The 19,762-nt window shown below is 36.3% G+C and overlaps 2 long non-coding RNA genes across 3 annotated transcripts; one reads left to right on the top strand and one right to left on the bottom strand.

Annotated features, from left to right (window-relative positions):
• The first annotated feature begins 1,909 nt into the window (after window positions 1-1,909).
• LOC122214602 lies at window positions 1,910-11,219 on the top strand. Of its 2 annotated transcripts, XR_006199987.1 has the most exons (4): window positions 1,910-2,033; window positions 3,901-4,003; window positions 6,968-8,261; window positions 9,216-11,219. It is a non-coding gene; the product is annotated as an uncharacterized LOC122214602 (long non-coding RNA). The 2 variants fall into 2 exon arrangements; XR_006199988.1 differs by lacking the exon at window positions 3,901-4,003.
• A 5,638-nt stretch (window positions 11,220-16,857) lies between these two features.
• Window positions 16,858-18,305, bottom strand: LOC122214603. Its single transcript, XR_006199989.1, has 3 exons — window positions 18,176-18,305; window positions 17,706-17,803; window positions 16,858-17,170 (listed from the first exon to the last, which is right to left on the bottom strand). It is a non-coding gene; the product is annotated as an uncharacterized LOC122214603 (long non-coding RNA).
• Between the last annotated feature and the right edge of the window lie 1,457 nt (window positions 18,306-19,762).

Here is a 19,762-nt window from a genome sequence, read left to right as displayed (position 1 = left end):
ATGCAACACACAGGAACAGCCTAAGCAAGGCCATCCTGCCTTGTAAAACTTTAGGACAGTTAGTGAGGGCCCATATCAGTATCTGGGCCAACAATGTCTCCTGAGATAGAGGCTCTACTTCTTCAGAAATACCCAAACATTCTGATAAAGTGGCTTCATTTCACCATATGATTTATTCATAAATCCTTTTCTTCCTCTGACTTATAAAAGCAAGTAAAAGGAAATAGAGATAGGTTGGTTAACAGTTTAAAAAAGTAAATTGTAAAAACAACCAACAAGAAAACAACAGTAAAACTGTAGCCTGTTATCCAAAATCCCTGTGATCAATGTATCTAGATATCTGGGGGAGCTGAAAATTCCTATAGCGAACACTCTCTCAGAGACATGAATGGATTCCTGGTCTCACCTGGCAGTGATTCTGTAACACTTACAACCCACCCCCCACCCCAACCCCAGGCCTAGGACTGATTAGAAAACAGAGCAGGTAAAGGCAAGAACGATGATTTTGGTATCTTAGTTGTTGGCCTAATGACCAAATTCAGAGAAAAAGTTTGAAAATTTATATCTTGGTTATAAAGGGCCCAAGCATGAATATATTTATAACTCTGAACAACTGTAGCCCACCTAGAACCAAAATAACATAAATCAATTCATAAAATTCGAATTTTATTTCCATGTTAGTCCAACAGGGATAGTAGAAACAAAGAAATATAAGATGGTCCATGACCTCCAGCTTGTTAAAGAAATATACAACTCCTTTATGGTAGGACAATTACATAGCTAAGTCAGCACATTATTATTGACATATTCCGGATAGGGGAGAAGACAGATGTATCTGCACTCTGAGCATCTCCTAGAATATTCGTACCATTATTCTCTAATAATTCAAGATTGTTACTGCAACATCATCTTCATTCCCATACCAAATTTACAACGAAAAACTGAATCTCCCAAATTAGTGATAGGACCCTTGGCCTTTTTCAACACTATCCCATTCACTCATATATTCAACAAATATTTACTACATGCTTTCTGAGCATAAAACATGTAATAAGATATAAAGGTGCATTTGACAATTAGCTCACTCTTTAAAAAGAGATTTTATAAAATGTCTACAACTACCTGTCATATTTGTAAGACAAACAAGAAAGATAGCAGTGAGGGCAAAAGAAACATGTTTTTTGCTGAAAGACAATCTTGAACTGTCCTTTAAATTCACATCCTTCTATTTCACATTGAAATTTCACATTGAAATACACAGTAACAAAGCAAAAATATATGAGCTGCATGTGGTCACATAAAACCTTTAAACTTAAGGATCCTGCAGAGTACTAAGTTCTTTTGCTAGTTGAGTTAAATGTCTTTCAAGCCATTCACATTTGCAATCACAGGCTCCTAATGACTAAGTTGGATTAATAAAATCCATTAGTCTTGCTTAGAGTTAGGCCAGGGCCTAGACCATTAGATTTCACTGACAGACAGTCCCCAGTTACTGAGTGAGTCAATCTAGATCCAAATGCGTAACTATAGATTCCATATTCAGTGATCTTTTGACCATGATACATGGTTCTTGGTTATACACCATTTAAGTCTTCTTGATACATATCCCAAATTCAAGAAGGTCAATTCCAGCTCAACAAAACCATCTGATCCTTCCATGAATCTACTGGCAACTACTATTAACTGCTTTGATAGGGTCTCCATTCTGCAGCCAGAGTAAACTTTCCAAAGGACAACCAGTCTTGTTGCTGTAGAAACCAGCAAAAGAATCACCATAGAACTGCCATGTGATCCAACAATTCCACTCCTAGATATATATTCTAAAGAATTGAAAGCAGGGACTCAAACAGGTACTTGTACATCAAAGTTCACTGCAGCATTACTTACAATAGCTAATAGGTGGAAACAACCCAAGTGTCCAGTAACATAAAAATGGATAAACAAAATGTGGTCTATAAGATGGAATATTCAGCCATATAAAAGGATGGAATTCTGATACATTCTACAGTATGTATGAACACTGACCATACTATGTAAGTGAAATAAGAAACCAAAGCACAAATACTATACACTTCTTACATAAAAAGTCTAAAATAGGCAATTTCACAATAGAAAATAGATTAGAGGTTACAGGGCTGGGAGGAATGGGAAATGGGGAGCTATTGCTTAACAGGTAGAGAGTTTCTGTTCGTGGTGATAAAAAAAATTGGAAATAGAAAGTGGTAATGTTGCATAATGTTGGGAATATAATTAATGCCACTGAATTTATGGTTAAAGTGAAACTTTTGTTATATATCCTTTACCATGACCAAAAAGTAATCAGTCTCACTAGGTGACTCCTCTATTTAAGCCCATTCCACTAAAGTAACTAGAATGAAGACTACATTGATAACACGGCCCAAGTGCCTTGCATAGCATGGCACTATCTCTCCAGCCTCATCAGGTACTGCTTGCTCCACTTTCTACTCTCCATTCCTTGCACTTTGGCCTTCTCTCACTCCCATAAAAGCACTATGCTTCTTCTCTTCCCAGTACTCTGGCAAAACCTAGGTTTTCTGTTTGTATTACACAGCCCTATTATGTTCTAGTAAGTAACATCTACTCAACTCTTCAAATTTAATCTGATTCCTTACATTTTAGGGAAGAAACCTTCCTGATCTGATGGGTCAAATCCTCTTATTCTCCTCATGATTTAAGAAAGAAAATAAGGGAAGGAGGGAGGGAGGGAGGAAAGTTCTCCTTTATAGCATGCATTACATCTTAAGATTTTTTTTATTTATATGATTTCTGGTAGCCAGCTTTCAAGATGGAACCCACTAATTCCTGTAGTCCCTGCTTCCTTGGAGTGGTTTCCTTGTGTAGACTCCTCTCGGATTATTCCAGGATTGATTTGTATGACAAATGTGGTAGAAGTGTCTTCTGAGATTTGGTTTTAAAAGATTTTCACTTTTGTCTTAGCTATTCTTTCTCTCTGTCCCTCTCTCTCTCTCTCTCTCTCTCTCTCTCTCTCTCTCTCTCTCATTATTGCCTTTGAGGGAAACCATATCATGAACAGCCTTATGAAGAGTCTCACATGGTAACTTAAGCCTCTTGCTCATAGCCACATGAGTGAGCATGGAGATAAATATTCCAGTCCTCATCAAATCTTCAGAGACTACAGCCCTAACCAACAGCTTGACTACAACCTCATAAGAGACTCTGAACTAGAACCACCCAACTAAGTGTCCTGCACTTCCAGTTTCCTGACCCTTAGAAATTGAACCAGATAATACATGTCTGTTGTTTTAAACTGCTAGGTGTTAGATAATTTTTACATAGGAATAGATAACTAATGAATGATTCTATGATTAATATTTCCCTATCAAGTTCAAAGGGGGCATAAACTGTTCCTTATTGTGCTCACCACTTATAACCAATGCCTATCACAGTATTTGACATATAGTAGACACTCAATAGATATTTAGTGAATAAATGAACCCCAATGACCTTACACATGTACTAGAAAGGAAGTAGAAAGTTAACATGTCTTACACTGCAATGGATGGAATGGGTCATTTGCCAGCAAGATGAGTTAACTCAAATGTAAACAACACTTCACTTGCAAACACCCCAGGGGGAAAAAAGAGTATTCAGATTTTTAGTTAAAAGATCATGAAACTTGGGGCACCTGGGTGGCTCAATTGGTTAAGCATCTGACTTCGGCTCAGGTCATGATCTCATGGTTCATGGGTTCAAGCCCCATATCTGGCTGTGTGCTGACAGCTCAGAGCCTGTAGCCTGCCAGGGATTCTGTGTGTCCCTCTCTGTCTGCCCCTCCTCCCCCTTTCTCTCAAAAAATAAACATTAAAAAAAAACCATGCAACTTGACAACTTAAAAAAAATAAATTTACATGTTTTTAGATGGAATGGAGAATTGCAAAGAGGATCACTGCAAACGACACAAAACCATTCCTTTATAGAAACTGAAGCTCCTGCCAGTCATCAGAGGAAATGAAAGGACAAGGTGAAAAGCAGAAACGTATTTAGGAGAAGTATACTTCCTGTCCATCAGTGTGACTGAGTTTTCTCATGAAAACAGCTCAACAGAAATTGATATATTTTTACTTCCTTAATGAAAAATGACGTTTAAATGTTTATTTATTTTGAGAGAGAGCATAAATGAGCAGGGATTTTTTTCAAGCAAAATCCCTGAGAAATTACCAAAGTAGGACTGGGACAGCATACTTAAAGACATTATAGAATTGTCAAATGGCAGAATTAATGGCATTTATATGTGACATAATATGACTGTATTCCCTCTGCTTACACAGTGATTTTTATAAGTACTTTTTCATATGTACCTAGTGTGCAGAGTGCTTGCTCAGATTTTTGCAGACAAAAATCTTTATTGTGGGGAGGCATAATGACTGGCATGTGCATGCCCGCGCATACACACATACATATATGTATGTATGTATATGTATCTTTTCTGCCCAAGTTGCAATATTCCCATGGCATGCTGTTAAAAAGAAAACACAGGCCCCTGGGGAGCTTGGGTGGCTCAGTTGGTTAAGTGTCCACCTCTTGATTTCAGCTCAGGTCATGATCTCATGGTTTGTGGGTTCAAACCCTGCATCGGTCTCTGCACTGGCAGTGTGGAGCTTGCTTGGGATTCTCTCTCTTCCCCTCTCTCATTGCTCTTCCCCTACTTGTGCTCTGTTTCTCTCAAAATAAATAAATAAAATTAAAAAAAAAAAAAAAAAAACAGGCCCCAAATGTCATCAAACCAAGGGCTTAATACTAACCTAAATGCAGTTTCCACCTCCTCCAGAAATGTAAGTCTTAACTCGTCAGGAATTTTCTGATATGCACCAGTGAAGTAATCTGTCACATGGATCCTCTCCATTCCCCAAAGGAAGATGATAGCATCCCTAAGGGAATGTGATCTTGCCTGAAACAGTTCTTTCTTTTCTTTTACTTATAACTTTCTTGCCACACCCTCATTCCTATAAAAATTTTCCAGTTCCCTCTACTTGTTAGATGGAAGGCTGCCCAATTCATGAATCATTTAATAAAGACAACTAGATTTTCAAATTTACTCTGATTTTTTTTTTAAAAACCAATGTCAATAAGAAAAATCAGGATGGGATAAGATTCAAAGCATTGAATGTTATGAGAGGCAAAGGATCTTACATCTCATTATTATTTTTATTTATTAATTTATTTAAAGTGACAGAGAATGCATGCAGGGAAGGGGCAGAGAGAGATAGAGACAAAAATCCCAAGCAGACTCCATGCTATCAGCTCACAGCCCGACATGGGGCTCAAACTCATGAACCATGAGATCATGACGTGAGCTGACATCAAGAGTCAGATGCTTAACTGACTGAGCCATTCATGTGCTCCCATCTTATTTTTATATTCATGTTTTTATTAGAAAAAAAAAAAAAACAGACACCAATCACTCATTCCCTTGTGTTATCTCTCTAATCCCTATTTTTATTACTTCCCATATCATATGACTCTTTGAAAATGTCTTCCTTTGAAGGCAGGTGCAGAGAGCATATATGGAGTGTTAAAGCAAGGCTGAGGGATTCAGACACAGACCAGTGAGGAACTGGAAACACTGGGGATATTAGCAAGGATAGATAAGTGGTAGGGTAGGGAGAATAGTTTGAAAGCAATATGCAACATGGGCTTTAAAAAATAGGAAAAAGGGAAAGATTAGAGCAAGTAGGGTTGGAAGAGGGAGAGTAAGCAACAAAAATTGATGTGGGACAACTTTAAGGAAAAAAAGGGGTAACTTATTGGAAGTATGTTTGGTAGGTCATAGAATCCAAAAGAAAGTTGAAGGACCAAGCTTTAGAAAGGCCCTGATCCAAAGGAGTTGTGGAAATTCAGGTAACTGGGAATTCATGGGCATGCTCTCTAAAGCAAGGCCAGTGACAGGAATCAGAATCAATTAATGAAACTCCCATAAGAACTTGCCTTGCATGTTGGCTTGGTCAGGAGAGGAAGGGACTCCTGACTTAACAGTCTCTTCGAGACTTGAAGTGTTTTCCCCTCAACTTTATAAAGGAGATTGGATACTTTTTTTTAAGTTAAAAAGGATACTGGGTGGACATACACAATGGCTCCCAGATGAGAACCAGCAAAGCAGGGATTGTTAAACCGGACAGAAAATTATGGAGGGCCGAGACCAAGCCCAGGGGTACTGTCCATGTTTCCTCTTGTCTAACCTCAAGATCAATTTTGATACACATTCTGACAGGAAGGATTGTCCTCAGCACTGGTGACAGGAAAGTGCCTTATGTGCTATGTCCCCACTTTGTGTGCTTAGATTACGTTCATATGAACAGTTGATACAAATGTGTCCAATCCTCCTGTTGGATGCTGTCAAGTGGGCTATTGAGAACCCTCAGACTTCTCTTTCCCTTTCTTCCTTATCTCCTTCCCAGTGATGGTAGGATGGACACTACTTAACATTTGGTCCTGTTAGGAATGAGCCTGCCTGATGCATAAAGAAAGCACAGAGACTGCAGAGTTGTTCCTGTTCCTTGATACTGTTTTCTCCAAGAACAAGTTGGTTTGTACTAGAGAGCAGGGAAAATGCCAAAAAACACCTTAACCCTCATTCATGGAAGAGCAATCATCCCTGAATGAGAGAGGAGACAAATGTTCTCAAACACAGCCAACAAGACTTCCACAGTCCCTGAACTACAGATCCTGAGAGCCCCAAAACACATTTGCCAACATGTGCTGTCACCTTGTGTCTATACATGCCTCTGGAAAGTGATCTCGTGTGACCAGGAAAGAAAGTTAAAACTCTGTCTCAGACTGACTACACAACAGGATTTCACAACGAAGTTTCCTTTGTATCTAAAAAAGATATTAAAAAAAAAAGAATACACAGTGCTTGTGTAAAAATAAAGGGAAAAGAACAATGTTTAGGTAAACCTTTCACTGTGTTTTTTTTTTTTTCTTCCAGAGAAAGAGAGACACCATGTGGATTAGAGAGAGAGCCCAGTTTAATTTAATATTTTCTAAGGAAACAAGATTATTGTTTAAGGATCTGGTAGCAAAATAAAGAACAAAGACAAATAAAGAGGAAGTTCAAATGACCAGCACAGATGAACAAAAATCTGGTGTTGAGACAAATTCCTCAGGGACCGTTTTCCCTTACTGTGTGGCAAAATAGTGGAGAATATAAGGGAATTCTACAAGTTTATATAATTTGGAAGCAAAAGAGTAGAGAAAGCAGAATTCTGGGTGAGTCCCGCGTTCCCTGTGGAGACATTCATGGAGACCTTCTAGAGACAGAACCAAGGGAAAAGATTCTGCCTTGAAAGAAGTTGTGATTCATCGGCTCCCCTTATATCCCTGCCTCAGGGACTGGATGACAGCACCATTAGGGGACGCAGCAAAGTAAATATACTTCTAATCATGTCCCACGTAACAGATATTTTGATTTTATTTGAATCAGCACTGCAGAGAATAGAACCTGGTTTGAGTCTGATCTCATCTGACACGTACAAAGATGCAAGAGGAGAAAGCAATTTAGTCTGCAGCTCCCTCTAGTTGTGCTTCGGAAATAACTGCAGAGGGAGGGAAGCAGCCCAGAGCCCGGAGGGGGACTGGGGTGGGCAGGGAAGAGAAACAGATTGTCTTCATTGCTGAGCACAATTGAAAATGAGCCATGTGCTTCGAGTGGAACCTGTTTTGGCATCTCATCTGCAGCTACCAGAGGCGCTGAATGCTATGTGATTTAAACACTGCCCCAAAACACTGCAAAATACGGGAATGTGCCTAAATGCCATGAGCTCCCTCCCACTACTTTCCAAGAGAATTCATAGTGTGTTACACTATGCTTTGTTGGTCAGCCAGCCCTTTCTCCCTGCTGAAGAAGCTAGCTATCTGGACCTAGAAATCAGTCTTTGAATACAAAGTGAAGCCACTAATATGCAAACATGTGAACAGGAACATTTATGTTAGAGACAAATGCAAATCACACAAACTGTAGGGCTGAAAGAGACAGCCCCATGCCTCCTAACACTGATTGAAGAAAATGGATCACAGAGTCCATGTGGCTGTGGTGAAGTCAGACAGCAAGAAATGAGACCCAGGTCCCTGTCCTTAGTCTAATACAACTCCCATTATAAGAGGTGGCAGCCATTCTGTGCTCAGACACAGAAAGGAATTTTCTAAATCAAAAATCATAAAAAACCTCTAGATGTTCTCTAAGCTCACTTGCTGTATGTGAAGAATTATGCTGGAATTGGAAGGTAAGGGGAAGCTTTAAGAGATGCACAAGAATTTATGTATCTTATATGATATGCAGTGAGGTCTGTTCTTTAAGCAGACAATCTAGAAAGCTGGTGGAGATGATGGAGTTCACCACATTTGGGAGTTTCACTCTAGATACCTCCATCAAAGCCAGTATTGAACCACACAAGAAAACTACTCTAATTACTTTAAAGTCTTTGTGTTGCCTATGTCACAGTCCAAACAGAAAAGGAATTCATCCCATATGGTTCAAATGAGATTATAAGGACAGAAGTAAGGGCAGGGTTAAAGATGATAAGGTTCCCAGAGACTAAAGAAGCTCCCGGTGCTGAACTGGGTGGTCATGGGGTGCCTGGACACTGGAGGAAATACTGCTTCTAAAGTCTAGTGGGAGATATCGCCATGGAGAGTTTGCCATCGCAGAAATTATAGTCTCAGAAGTTCTTACTTCCTGCCAAAGATGCACTGCTAAAGCAGCATATCTTAACCTCTCTCTCCTCTTGCCTTCTGGTCTTCTGCCTCCTATTGGAAGCCAGCTCAGGTGATCCCATCCATATATACTCATATCAAAATAGAAATACTGGTTTCAGTGGAACAGATTTTAGTGGAACAGCAAATCACTGGTATGTACATCATTTCTGAATTGAAATGAGTTGATGGGTTACCTTTTCTACCATCCTTAATACTGTTGCTTCCAAAACCCCTGCTCAGTCCAGTTTGTAGTGAGTAAATGTCCCTAATGATTCTGTTTTTTTTTTTTTTAATTTTTCCTGTGCATTAAGCCATATCTTGCATGAACTGAATGGAAATATTTTGCTGATTGGTGGTCACCATTCCAAATGAATTACCCATTTTTCTAGTTCTCAATGCATTAATCTTAAATGCCATACGTAAAGTGCTTATACAGTAACTAGCACAGAGTAAATTCTTAATCAGTATTTTTGTACTTCTAGGTTTTACTGTGGGCCGTTGTACTTGAAGTCAATTATCTCAATCGAAATGAATTAGCACAGTCTGGCACATATGGCCCTTCCAGCTTATCCAAGCATTATCTCTGAAAGATCATCAATGCTGCTGCAGTGTGTTGGAAATAATCTGCACTGCCAGCTTCTGCAATGCTGGAGAAGTACGTCATGTTGGGTGAAGCCCTTCCAAGTATGGGACATCATGGACAACATGTGCTCTGGCCACAACTCTTTTGTAATAAAACAAGTAACAGTGGAATGCCATGGGAGCAAATGAGGGAAATCAGGGACATGGTTCTTGGCCAAGCTCAGTTTGACCATAGATAAGCCACTTCATCTCTTAAAGGCTCAGACTCTTTAGCCCCAAAGTAAGCAATTGAAAAAGACTTCTGAGTTCCAAACTTGTGTTGGTTTCAGGGGAATCATGTTGTTATATAAAATACAACAGAAACAGTCAGCCTATAAAAGGGATAAAAGAAACATTGTTCTGGTTGAAGAAGGCTGAAGGGGTCTAGAAGATGCTTTACCTTCCCCTTCACCTCTCACCCAACATTGCAAAGAAAACCCCAAAAGTGGATGTTTGCTGAAGGCCCACTCTGGTCTCATTTCTTCAGATAGTAGTTTCCCCCAATGTTATAGGGACATAAAGGGGGAAATACTTAATTTTGTTCTCACAAAGCATAAAATCTAGCAGTAAACTCTTGTAGACTGCAGTACAAATGGTATAATAAGTTCATTGTCCCGCAGTGTCTGCTACATAATTGTGTTCATTCCCTCTGTGTATTTTAGTAATGAGAGTATAATTGTTGGTGCTTATAATACATATAATCTCATTACTGTCACTCACATCAGTATGCATTCACTTCAGCCTATACACCGTGTGCTCCACTTTCCCTCTCCTTGTAACACATACACATTTTTCTTTTCCTGAACCCATATTTCGGTCTATTTCCTGACAGTTACCATTGCTAATCATTGAGACATCGCTGCCTGCCTGGTTTTTAGTATATTTCATCCACCATTCTGACACAGTGCCAAGAAATCATTATTGCATTAATGTTGACTTCCCATGGCCACATTTGTGCCATTCTAAAGTCGTTGAGACTTACTTGGAGCAGAAGCTAATTTAGACATGCAAATGATGGCATCCCTCACAGTGACGAGTGTGGAAAACTGTAAGATTAGACACAATTATATCATGCCTCCATTTTTTTATCTGTCAAAGGACAGATTTGGACTCTGTTATTCTCCTGGATGCCTTCCATGTCCAATAATTCCTATTACCTATACAAGATTCAAAGCAGGAAAACTTATCATCTTTTTATTTTCTCAATAGGTAAAGTACAGTGAATTTTTGAGGGCAGTAAAGATATATAATTGATACTCTGTGCATGCATGACATCACACAGTAGTCAAAACCTACAGAACTTTACAATACAAAGACTGACCTTTATTGTATGCAAGTTTTTAGCAGCCATTTAGTAGACTGAGGGAATCCTAAAGCGAATGTAGAATGTGACAAAACAAATTGTATTCCACAAGTATAAAATAACTTCAGTGAAGGAGGTAGAGGAAAAGGTGATGGCCTGAGCAACTTTGGAAATGAGTAAATTAGGTAAAAAATAAATGCAAAAGAAGCTACAAAAGCATCCTACTCTAGGTGATACAGTTATATCACACATAGGTATGGGTTTTCACTTCTGATACTTCTATCTATGTAAATTGATATTGAACAATTAATTGGATGCATGGATGATGATAAGGGAGAAGACAAAAATGATCCATGTGGTAATGGATCCAAGTTGGAGACATCAGTATGAATCATATTTAGCTTAATATAAATATATATGGTTTTATGCAGAAGTATTTATAGATCTGTACATATACAGGTGTGTGTTTACATTAGTTAATATATACCCTTATATTTCCTTGCACTATCATCTGAGGAGACCTAGAAGCAACAACTCCCCAGTAGCAAGAACCACACCTAGCACCAGGACCTTCAGTTCTAATAATATTTTCCAATAAAAAATATGAACATAATGTGGATTTTAGTTAATAATAATAGATCAATATTGGTCCATTTATTATTAAAGACATATTTTACTAATTAAAGTCTTAAGAGGAGAAGCTGAATGTGGCATTCATGGAAACATTCTGTACTATCTTCACAATTTTCTTATAAGCCTTTAACTGTCTAAACATTTAGTCAATCATAGTATAATAACACTATGTGGTGACAGTAACTATGCTTATCATGGTAAGCACTGAGTAATTTATAGAATTGCTGAATCACTATGTTGTACACCTGACACTAATGAAACATTTTATATCAACTATACTTAATTTTTTTAAAAAAATTAAAATAAAAAATAAATTTTATTAAAAAAATAAAACAACCAAATAGAAAAAAATCCTGATACTTTTCAAAAATTCATAATTGGGAAGAAAACAATTATCTATAATTAAGAACAAAGCATAAACATGGCCAAGTTTCATATATTTGAATAACTACTATAACTAGTACACCATCTATAATCTATACATTTTCAATACTCAGTACAATCTAGATTGGTAGATGCAAAAAAATCTAGCAATGTTACTTGATTACCTGTCCTGATCCTGAAATGAGCCCATCCTTAAGTAATTCAATCTTAGGGCAAAAATGTCTATAACAACACTATTCTGACAAATAGCAGAAGATACAGTTTACCTTCTAAAGGCCATCAAGAATTTATCAATACTGCAACTAGTCCTGGCTAACCTTATAAATATTGCAGCTAGTCTTGGCTAAAATTAGAATGTATATAGCACCTGTTCAGTCATCACTATGAGCTCTTCATGTAGCTTGACAAAGACCAGATTCAAGGATGGGTGTCAGAGTTGACACTACAACAAAACCACCGTCCCTTTATCCAAGCAACTTAAGCTACTTTCCCACTATGCAAGTTCCTGCAAAAGCAGATGGTCTCTTAGATGTCTCTTTTTATAATTAGATCACAACTGACTCTCCCAGTAAGAGATACCAAGTCAAATATAAGGAGCACAGGTGTCTGCTGGCACTGCTACCTTGGAAATCTTTAATATAAATTGGTTAGAATCCCCTCAAGTGATTTTTCCACATCCTCAAGGAGAAAGAAGATACTAACTCAAGTCTCCAGAGCTGAAATGAGTTAGTCTATTGAGAGTGGTACTTCTGGAAGTCTCAAAACCTTCAAAGGGAATATGGAACATGGGAAGAAGATGAGTTGCTCAAAAGCTGCTGATAACAATGTGTGAAACAGAGTGGACATTTCAGCTTCTCTTCCCTTTCTCTAATAGCTTTCTGAAATTATCATGCCACGAGTGTGAAAGAAGTTATTCTGTAAATGGTAAATTGAATTCCAAGAAAAGCAAAAGCTTCTGCAATACCTCTTTAAAGAAGAAGAAACACATATTAATGGAAAAGAAAATACTTAGGGGGAACTACTACAAATTCAATGGTCTAAGCCTGCTTCACAAGCAGCTTTATCTGGAAAAGCAGAAACCGGAAAAACTAAGATCTGTTCCCTTTAAAAACTTGCCACAATCTCTCTCACCGTGTGAATTTCAATGTAAAACTTAAGAAGGCACCACTGAATAGTGCAGAGCAAGTGAACTCTGATTATACATTAGGGTCACCTGGGGAGTTAAAATAATTCTTTTTTGTCAAAATTCAATAAATTGGACACTAAATATTTGCAAATTTAACAGTATATAAATTTTATTTTAAGAAAAGTACTACAAATATTAACCTGCAATTAGTGGGTTTTCTTTTTATAGTGATCTGGTACTCAGCAATCCTGAAACTACTTTCAGTGTCCTTTAGTCTTCGGGGCACCTGGCTCAGTGGGTTAAGCATATGACTTCAGTTCAGATTAGGATCTCATGGTTTGTGAGTTCAAACCCCTCATCAGGCTCACTGCTGTCAGTTCAGAGACCACTTCAGATCCTCTATCTCCCTCTCTCTGTCTCTCCCCTGCTTATGCTCTCTCTCTCTCTCAAAAATGAATACATTTTTAAAAAATTTAAAAACTGCTGAAAATCTAAAACAAGGAGAAATTGTTAAAAATAGCCAGAGGGAAGAAGGACAGTCTACCTTCAAAAGATAAACTGTATCTGTGAGAGGTGACTTCTTAAAATAAACAGTAGAGTCAAGGAGATAATAAATGGCATATTTCAAGTGCTGAAAGATAATTCCAGCCTTTAATTATATACTTAATAAAATATACTTCAAAAATGAAAAAAATATTTTCAAACAAAACAAAGAATTTACTGCACACCTTCATTAAAAGTCATACTAAAATTAGTTCCTGAAGCAGAAGATAAAATGATCTCAGATAAGACATTACTTCCAAGCAATATGAAAGAGCAGATAAAAAGTAAAATATATAGGTGGACATGAATGAAAATTGACTATAAAAAAATAACAGTAATGTTTTGTGGGGTTTTATGTATATGTATAATTAAACTGTATGCCATCAATAATCCTAAAGTTGAAAGTACACAAGTCAAAGTGTCCATAGAATTTTCTGTTAATGGAAAGGTGGGTTAAGTATTAATTTGTTGTATTGTAATAAGTCAAAAACCCATGTGTTAATCTCTAAAGCAGCAAGTTAACAAAAGGGAAAATGGAATATGAAGAATATCTGATTACCTGAGAAAAAAGTAGGAAGGAAGAATTAAAGCACCTAGGACAAGTGGGTCACACAGAAAACAAACAGTAATTTGGTACATGTAAACTCAAATAAATCATTAAGTAAAATGAACTAAATATTCAAAGTGACAATATTGTCAGGCTGGATTTTAAAAATCAAGTAATATGTTGCTTAAAAGAGTCACACTAAAAATGCAAACAATAAAACTCCCACCCCAACCACCCCCCCAAAAAAAATCAAACACAAAAGAACGTAGTAATGGAAAAATAAGGGTCAAAAATAAAAAAAAATAAAAGACATGAAGAAAGCATAAAACAAATTGGTAAAAGTGCCTTCTTATCACTAATTAAATGCCAGTGGATAAACTCCTCAATCAGAAAACAGAGATTGGCAAAATGGATATTTTTTTTAAAACACACAATTACATGTTGTTTACAACACACCTATATTAGGTATCAGGACATACATTGGTTGAAAGTGAAAAAATGGAAAAAGATACTCCCTGTAAACAGTAGCCAAAGAGAGTAGATGTGGCTATACTCCTATCAGACAAAATAGACTTTAAATCAAAACTGTTACAAGAGTTAAAGAAGGAATATATAATGATAAAAGGGCCAATTCCCCAAGAAGATACAGCAATTATTAATATATATGTACTAAACACCAGAGCTCCAAAATATATGAAACGCACATTAATTGAAGAGAGAAACAGACATCTCCACAATAATAATAGAAGTCTTCAATACCTCCCTTGCAATAATGTACAGAACATTCAGACAGAAGATCAATAAGGAAAAAGAGGACTTGAAAAACACTAAAGATTAATTCAACCTGACAGACATATACAGAACACTCAATACAACAACAGAATATACATTTCCCTCAAGCATACATGGAACATTCCCCAAAAGAGAGAATATGTTAGGAAACAAAATAACTTTTTAATTAATTTTAAAGACTGAAATCAGGCAAAACATCATTTCAATCACAAAAGAATGAAACCAGATAACAATGCCAGAAGAAAAACTAGAAAATTCAAAAATATGTGGAAATTAAACAACATACTCTTAAAAAAACAGGGGATCAAAGAAGAGTCATAAGATAAATTAGAAAATATCTTGAGAAAAATAAAAATGAGAGCATAACATACCACAACTTATGAGATGCAGCAAAAGCAGTGCAAGAGGGAAATTAAGCTGTAAATGGTTACATTAAAAAAAAAAAAAAAAAGATCTCTAATCAACAATCTAACTTTACATCTCAAGGGACTAGAAAAGTAAGAACTAAACCCAAAGCTAGAAGAGGGAATAGTAGATAAAATATTTTTTAAGTGTATTTATTTTGAGAGAGAGAGAAAGCACAGTTGAGGATGGGCAAAGGTAGAGGGAGACAGAGAGAATCCCAAGTAGGCTCTGCGCTGTCAGGGCAGAGCTTGACACAAGGCTTGAACCTGTGAACCTTGAGATCATGACCTGGGCCAAAATCCAGAGTCAGCTGCTTAACCAACTGAGCCATCCAGGCACCCCAGTAAATAAAATACTAAACATCACAGCAGAGATACATGAAATAGAGAGTAGAAAAATAAAAAAATAAAAAAAATAAAAAAAAAAATTTAACAAAACCAAAAATTGGTTCCTTGAAAACATCAACAAAATTGACAAACTTTTAGCTAGACTAATAAGAAAATAAGAAGATTGAAAAAAATAAAATCAGAAATGAAAGAGAAGACATTACTACTGGTTTTGCAGAAATAAAAAGAATGATACATGAATAGTATGAACCAGTATATGCCAACATATTGGATAACTTGGATGAAATTGACACATTCCTGGAAACATAAAACCTACCCAGACTGAATCATGAAAAAACAGAAATTCTGAATAGACTGACCCATAAGTAGTAAGGAAATAGAATCAGTAATCAAAAACCTCCCAACAAGGAAAAACCCAGGAACAGGTGGGTTCACCATTGAATTCTACCAAACGTTTAAGGCACTAACACTAATCCTTCTCAAACTCTTCTAAAAATTGAGGTGGATACAACATTTCCAAACTCATTCTATGAAGCCAGCAGTACCCTGATACCAAAGATAGACAAAGACACTACTGGAAAATAAAACTACAGGTCAGTATCACTTATGAATATTGATATAAAGATCCAATGTTCTAGCAAACTGAATTCAACAACATATTAAAACGAGTATGCGCAATGATCAAGTGGGAATGGAATGATGGTTCAAAATATAAAAATCAATTAAATATACCACAATAAAAGAATGAAGGGAGGAAATCACATAACCCATTCAACTGGTACAAAAAAAAAAAGGCATTTGAAAAATTCAACATCTTCCCATGATAAAAACATTCAATAAACTAGAAATAGAAGGAAACTATTTCAATACAATAAAAGCCCATATATGAAAAACTCATAACTAACATCACACTCAATGTTTAAAGACTGACACCATTTCTTCTAAAATCTGGGAAGGGCAAACGAAAACAAAAACAAAAAACCTGTTTTTACCAGTTTTTTTTTTTCTTTCTATTCAGCATACTACTAGAAGTCCTAACCAGAACAATAAGGCAATAAAAAAAAAATACTTCTAAATCATGAAGAAAAAAGTTACATTGTCTCTGTTTACAGATGACATGATCTTATATGTAGAAAATCCTAACAACTCCACTAAAAAAAAAACCCAAAAAACCCAAACCTGTTACAACTAGTAAAGGAATGCAGCAAAATTGTGGTATATAAAATCAACACATAAAAACCAGATACATTTTTATACATTAACAATGAATATCCCAAAAAGTAACAAAACAATTTTATTTAGAATCGCATCAAAAGGAATAAAATATGTAGGAAATAAATTTAATAATGGAAATAAATTGTACACACAAAACTAAAAAAAATGTTGTTGATGGAAATTAAAGAAGACATCAATAAGTGGGAAGACATCCAGGGATCACGGATCAGAAGACTTAATATTGTCAGGATGTCAAAGTATTCAGTGCCTCGGAAACACTACACTAAGTGAAATAAGCCATTACACAAGGACAAATATATGATTCCACTTATATAAGGTGCCTAACATGTTCAAATTCCTAGACACAGAAAGTAGAATGGTGGTTATCAGGAGCTGGGGGAAGAGACACTAAAGAATTAGCATTTAATATACTTCAATTGAGGAAGATGAAAAAGTTCCAGAGATGGATGCCAGTGATGATTGCACAATGTGAATGTACTTCATGCCACTGAACTGTACACCTAAAAATGGTAAAAAAAAAAAAAAAAAATAGTAACTTTTATGTGTTTTGCCACAATAAAAATGGATTATGATTATGAAAAAAACAATGTTTGAAAATAAGAAAATAAAAACATATCCTGCAAAAATATATAATGCAAACAACATTAAAACCATAATAGCTACACATTAGATAAAGTAGACTTTAAATCAAGAAAAATGACTACAAATAAAGGGATATGTTTCATAGTGATAGAATAGTCAATCCATCAGGAAGTTATCACAATCTTAAATTTTATGTGCCTAATAACTGAGCTTCAAAATATGTAAAGCAAAAAGTGGCAGAACTTAGAGGGAAATGGCTACATTCATAATCACAGTGGAAGACATAGATATTTCAATGGCTGATAGAACTAGCAAAGAGCCAAAAAATGGTATAAAAGATGTGAAAATACCTTTGATGACAATTTTGATGACAAAATTGACCTGATATAAAGATAACATTACATTCAATAACTTAGAATACATATTAATTTCAAGTGCATGTAAAATATTTACCAAAATTTGCCAAAGGCTGGGTCACAAAGCAAGCCTCAGAAAATATCTTGAGTATTGAGATTTGTCAGAGTGTTTCCTCTAGTCACAATGAAATTAAGCTAGGAATTAATAAGAAAATATAACTAGAAAATCTCCATCTGCTTAGCAATTAAGCAATATACTTAAACAACCCATGGATTACACAAGAAATCAAAATACAAGTTGGAAAATGTTTTTCACAGAATGACAATATCTAAAAACATCAGGAATACAACTAATGGAGCACAGGCATAAATTAACAGTTTTAAATGCATATATTAGAATTTTTTAAACGTGTCCCCCTCCAAAAATTGAGCCACGCTTTAATCTCAAGAAGCTAGGAGAAAACAGCACATCAAATATCCCATTGATTACTGTCTTAGTCCATTTCTGCTTCTACAATAAGATACTGATTCTGGTTAGCTTATAAAATACAGAAGTTTATTTCTTACTGTTACAGAGGCTGGGAAGTCCAAGGTCATAGTGGCTACAAATCTGGTGTCTAGTAAGAGGTCCTGGCTCATAGATGGTAGTCTTTTCACTGTGGCCTGATATGGCAGAAGGAAGCAGGGAGTTCCCTCAAACCTCTTTTATAGGGGCACTAATACCCTTCATGAGAACTCTGTCTTCATGTTCTAATTATCTCTCAAAGGCCCTACCTCCTAATATCATCACAATGGGGGTTAGAATTTTAACACATGAATTTTGGATGTACAAAAACATTCAGACAATAGTAATTATTATTTACAAAGATAAAAGAGTCCTTTACAACAGAGAGATCTGACAGACACCATATGAATGACATGACAACAGCTAGCATCACTATTAATGAAACAAGTCAATATTGCAGTACTTCTCATGTAATGAAAGGATAAAGGCATAATATCACCAAATTCAATTCTTGCCAAAATGTTTGCTCTGAATCTAAATATGAGGAAATAATTCCACATTTAGAAGATTCTACTACCGATCTAGCCTGAATTCTTTAAAATACCTGAGTCATAAAAATAATTTTTTTTTAAGTCAGCGAAATGTTCTAGATCAGGGTGAGCAAATTCCTGTACAGGATGAGAGAGTAAATATTTTAGAATTTGCCATATGGTCTCTGTTGCAGCTATTCAATTTTGCCCTTGTAGTCTTGAAAGCCTTCATGGACAGTACATACCCATATGAGCATGGCCATGTTCCATTACGGCTTTATTTATGGGCACTGACTTTGATTTTATATAATTCACAGAACATTATTTCTTTTGGATTTTTTTTCTACCTTTAAAAATATAAAACCTAGGCTATTTGGGTGGCTCAGTCAGTTAAGCATCTGACTCAACTTGGTTTCTGCTCAGGTCCTGATCCCAGAGTCGTGGGATTGAGCCTTGCATCAGGCTCCGTGCTGAGCATGGAGCCTGCTTGGGATTCTGTCTCTCTCCCTCTGCCCCTCTCCCCTGCTCGCGCGCTCTCTCTCTCTCTCTCTCTCTCTCTCTCTCTCTCTCTCTCTCTCTCTCTCACACACACACACACACACACACACACACACAGTCTCTAATAAATAAAAGATGAAAAAATGATAAATAAAAATATAAAAACTATTCTTACCTTGCAGGTCATATAAAACCAAGTACTAGGCCAAATTTGGTCCCTGTGCTATAGCTTGCCAAACTGTATTCTTGATTAAAGGAATAAAGGGACATGAAAAGGAAATGCAATGTGTGATCCTTGACTGGGTTTTGAATTTAAAAAAAGAAGAAGAAGAAGCAAGCAAGCAAGCAAGCAATAAAGTGTATCACTGAAACTGAGGAAATTTGAATTTGGACAATGCATAATACACAAACTAAGCATATTATTTTATAAGCGTTAGAGAGCTTGGATGTAAAAATGATATAGTGGTTATGGAGGAGGATATTCTTGTTCTAGATAAGTGCATGCTAAACATTTAAGAGTAAAAAAAGAATTAAGAGTCAAGTGACATAATGCCTACCACTTACTTCCAAATGAACTAGGGAAACAAAAGAGGTAAAGAAGTGTGCATATGTGTGTGTTTT

Source organism: Panthera leo, chromosome A2 (genome assembly GCF_018350215.1).
Source record: "Panthera leo isolate Ple1 chromosome A2, P.leo_Ple1_pat1.1, whole genome shotgun sequence".
Classification (NCBI taxonomy): Eukaryota; Metazoa; Chordata; class Mammalia; order Carnivora; family Felidae; genus Panthera; species Panthera leo.
Note: the sequence above shows the minus strand (reverse complement) of the source record. Positions and strands in the feature narration are given on the sequence as shown.